This window comes from Apodemus sylvaticus, chromosome 1 (genome assembly GCF_947179515.1).
Source record: "Apodemus sylvaticus chromosome 1, mApoSyl1.1, whole genome shotgun sequence".
NCBI classification, from domain to species: domain Eukaryota; kingdom Metazoa; phylum Chordata; class Mammalia; order Rodentia; family Muridae; genus Apodemus; species Apodemus sylvaticus.
The window spans coordinates 140,898,802-140,903,466 of NC_067472.1; positions in this window are offsets into that span (position 1 = coordinate 140,898,802).

A 4,665-nucleotide genomic window follows, 5' to 3' on the forward strand; every position below is an offset into this window, starting at 1 on the left:
AAGTGTGTTCAGCACCATGTGGGGCAGTCACCAGAAAGAGAAAGGGCTCTCTGTAAGGAGCTGGGACTGCCTCAGTGGTGTGGTGTAGTGGACAGAGAGTTGGCAGCTGAGCCAAAGAATTCTCTGGTCTCAAGTGCCCTGAGAAGTGAGATCCACAGGCTGGGCTTCTCTTGGCTGCTCACACTGCTCCTAGCCTCACACAGCTTAACATCTGCCCAGATTGCTTCTTTATTCTGTATAGCAAAAGGTCCTAAAATCCCACCTAGCAAAGAACACTTTGGTCCTTCCTCCCTCCCTCCCTTCCATTATTTCCCTCCCTCCCTCCTTCCCTCCCTCCCTCCTTCCCACTTCTTTCCCTCTTTCTTTTATTTTCCTCCTAGGTCCTGAGGATGAAACCCATGGCTACCCCTAAGCTAAGCCTGTCCTCTCCTGGATTCCGTTCCCAGCCCCCACTGACCTTTCATCAAATCTACATCGAGGGTCCCCTCCATGATGGTCTAAATCTGGAGACACACTCGACAAAGAAGACTCTGGCCTTCTCAATGCCCGCTCCTCCACGCCTTCCCAGAACTGCTCTGTAGTCTCCCTAAAGTCTTGACAGGTTAACCCTCCCTCTTCGAAAACTCTGGCATCTAGAATGTTACAAAATCTAAAGTGTTTTGAGCACTAATGTTATGCAACAAGTAAAAAAAAAAAAAAATTCACCCCTGACCTTGTGTGGTGAGTTTTGATCAAACTACAGATAAAAATATTGTATAAAATTACCTCCAGGTTATGCATCTAAGAGGGTGGGGGCACAGAATACAGATCCGAGTCAGTTTTAGACTTAGGCCTCACGTACCTGATGGCCGTCTGTGGGCATGCAAAGCTCCCCATATCTCTTGGCTCTGCGAGCATTCCAGATAAAAGAAACTTGAGTCTGCTCTGCTCACTCTAGGAGCCACCACCTGCTCATTTCATTGAGGAGTTCTGTCAGAGGCCCCACCCACAGCCAGAGGTGACTAAGTGGGTCTCCTTAACTAACCCTCCGCCTCTGGATTTTCTTCTCCACAGAGTACTTCAAGGCCTCGTAGAACTCTTTCCTCTAAACTGAAACATTCCTTTCTGAAGGAATGAGGGAGGCCCACAAGACATGGAAAATAAACTAAACGTACATGCGTTCCCCTGATGCCATCCCCAAGGGTATAAAGCCAGTAAACAATTGCTGGGCAGAGGAGACGCTGATTGCTGAGCCGTCGTCTGCCTGTGAGCTGTGTAGGGAGCTCCAGGCACACGGTGCTCACGAATCTTGGCCCATGGAGTGGGCTTTTCAGTCATACATCTGACCCCTCACCCACGCCCCTGAAGCCACCCTAACTACTCACTGGCTCCATTCCTCTCGGATGAATAGATTCTTTGGTCTGTGGTAGTCTGTTGTCTGGGCCCTATCTGGGATGGATAGACAGACATCTGTTCACAACACACAATACATGAGGCAGTAGTCTCATGTCTAATGTAACATTTCTCTCACTCCTTCTCATGCTGTCAAAAGTCTTCTCTTCGTCCATCCTGATGTGGCAGTTCCAGATCTGGCTGTCTCTCTGGTCATTTCTCTAGAACCTCCTTTCTTCCCTGGGGTCTTGCTGGTCCCTAGGCTCCCTGTGGGGGAAACGTGCACGCATCACACTCCACCAGGATAAATTTCTAGAGACGCGACTCAACACTGAAAACATGCAGATATGAGAGGATCGGCATGATCCCAATTACTTAATGTATCTGGATTCCTCCTTTTGTGTGGGAAATAAGGAACTCAGCAAAGCAAAATCAATGGAACAATGAGAAAACCCTCTCAGATGAACATCGTCACCCCCAAATCCATTTAGATACGCTTGCTGTTATCTTTTTACTGTGGTCGGGGGAGATGGCTCAGGTAGTAACATGCTCACTATGAAAGGCTGAGGATCTGAGTTCACATGCCCAGCACCGACATAAAGGGCAGGCTATGGTGGTGTTTGCCTCATCCCATAGGTGAGGAGAGGGAGGCAGGAGGAGCCATCTCAGTGGCTTTCTGACTCACCAGTCTAACTGAACCAGGTCCAGTGAGAGGTCCCATCTCAAAAAGTAAGGTGGGAAGCAATTGAGCAAGACACCTGCATGACATTAATTTCTGGCTTGCACATATGCGTGCACACCCATATACAGTGCGCACATGAAGATATGCGCATACACATTGGAAGGAAAGGAAAAGAAAACATCCTTTGTTGGTTCTGACTGAGCCCAGGAATCAGTCGTTGGAAATCGGCCTTTCCCCAAATAAGTGAATGGTCTCATTGCAGGGTCTCAGGTTCTGTTGTCTGCACTAGTCATCTGTTGACTCACAATAAATGACTCAGATCAACAGCTTACTACGTCAGAGTTTTGGAAGCTGGGGATGCAGGTGCGGCCTGCTGCATTGATTTAGACTCCAGGGTTCCTTCATGAAGTGGCAACCATGTGGTGGCCATCTCGAGGACCGGCTGGGGCCAGTGACTTGGTCCCCAAGCTCACAGTTGTTGGCAGTTTCTCAAGGTTATTGACCAAGGGTTCCAGTTTCTCACTGTCTAGACCTTACAGAGGGTTGTCCATGTGGCATCAAACTTCCTCCAGTGGATCTAAAGGAGAAGCAAGGTGACCAGAAGGAAACCACTGTGTATATGCATATCTGGAATATATATATCCCAATCCATATCCAGGAATAGATACAGAAATAGACACACACACACACACACACACACACACACACACACACACACACACATTTTAGATTGGTTCCAATCTTGGAAGTAATGACTCAACCATCCCTGTGTTCCAGTTTATTTTCTGTTGTTATGATAAACACCATAACCAAAAGTAACTTGGGGATGAAAGGATTTATTTTGTTTTATGCTTTACAGTCCATCCCTGAAGAAAACCAGGCAGGAACTCAATCAAGGCAGGACACTGGCGGCAGGAGCTGAGGCAGAGACCATGAGGAGCACTGCTTACTGGCTTGCTTCCCTTGGCTTGCTCAGCTAACTTGTCTACATAGCCCAGGACCCTCTTCTGTTATACAGCCCACAGTGGACTGAGCCCCCTCCATCAATAAGGAACCAAGAAAATGTTCCACAGAGAGATCCAGGTCATTCTAAAGGAGACAGTTTCTCAGCTGAGATTCCCTCTTCCCAGGTGTATCTGAGCCTGTGTGAGGTTGACAAAAACTGACCTTCACAACCTGGTGTGGTAAGGGTGTGGATAACACGGATTGGACGTTACTGGGGTCCATATTGGAGGTTGGGAACCGTGAAACCTTAGAGATGTCAAAGTATAACTCCCTCCATAGCAGTCAAGAAAGCTGAGGTCTAGAGGAGTTGCATTGGCCAAGATCACATACCATAGGTTAATATCCAAACCAGGACTTGGACTCAGATTGTCTATAGTTTAGGACTCTGTAATTTATAGACTATGTTTTACTTATTCGTGTGCTTATTGAAAGCAAGAATTGGAGCAGGCAGCCTGGAGATTCTGGGATGAAGAATACACCATGGTCCTTACCCACACTGCCACAGCCCTGGTGTGGCAGCACCACACACATACACACACACACACACTCACACTCACAGATTTAAATGTATTATTTGAGATTTAATACATGATGTACTTTATTACTATCTAGCGTCCACTGTCCCCCTCTAACTCCTGAAACTCCCCAACATATCCTCTTCCCAGGTTCATGTCTCTCTTCATATTTAACCCATTGAATCCAGTCAGTGCTGTGTTATGCATGGGCACAGGGCCATCTGCTACATAATGGGCAACCCCCCTAGATCACCCTCCCACCCCATAAAGTTCTCAGAATATTTCTATGAGTCAGAGGTCAGGGAAGACTGTTGTGAATCAGTGTCCTCTACATTCACAGCATCCATGGCTACCTAACTAACACACATCGGTTACCCACACAGGCTAGAGCCGGTCAGCATCCAGCGTGGATAGGGAGGGGCACACAAGGCCACCACCATCTTCACTGGCCGTGCTAATGTTTTATGACGGAGAAATTTAAATCAGCATCCTGACCATGCTTAGCCAATGTCATCAAAGCAACCTCCAAGATCAGTCAGGGGAAAATGTTCTTTTCAGAGAATGATCCTTACCCACTCCTGTCGATGCCCGGGAATTTATGTGTAACTCTCTCATGAGAAGATGGTAAGAGGCTAGGAAGGGTAACCTAGGTTGGGTGCCACATTATCCCAACCGCAGTTCAGGAGCTTGAAGAAGCTAAAGAGAAGCTGGTGGACTCTTATAGAATGTGTCCACCTGCTCTATTCACCATGAAGTTTAGGGAGCACACAGGTGTTGATGGATGCTGGGCCAGTGACTCTAATTAGAACAGTAGCTTGCATCAATTAGTGATGACTTGGAGATTAGAAGTCTGCACTATGTCCTAAAATGTGGCAGCACTCTAACCACTGAATGGCCTCCATGGCCTCTCTGTTTTTTGATGGGTGATGTCACCAGACTCTGCCAGGTGACTCCACTGTTAACAAACCTGGGCCTCTTTAAGGAATTTAAGGAATACCAGATTCCTTATCTGCCCCACACCTGCATGGTGTGGGACCCTGTGTTTCTGTTCAGGGCACCTTGGCAGGGCCAATGAGAAGGAACTGGAGGGAG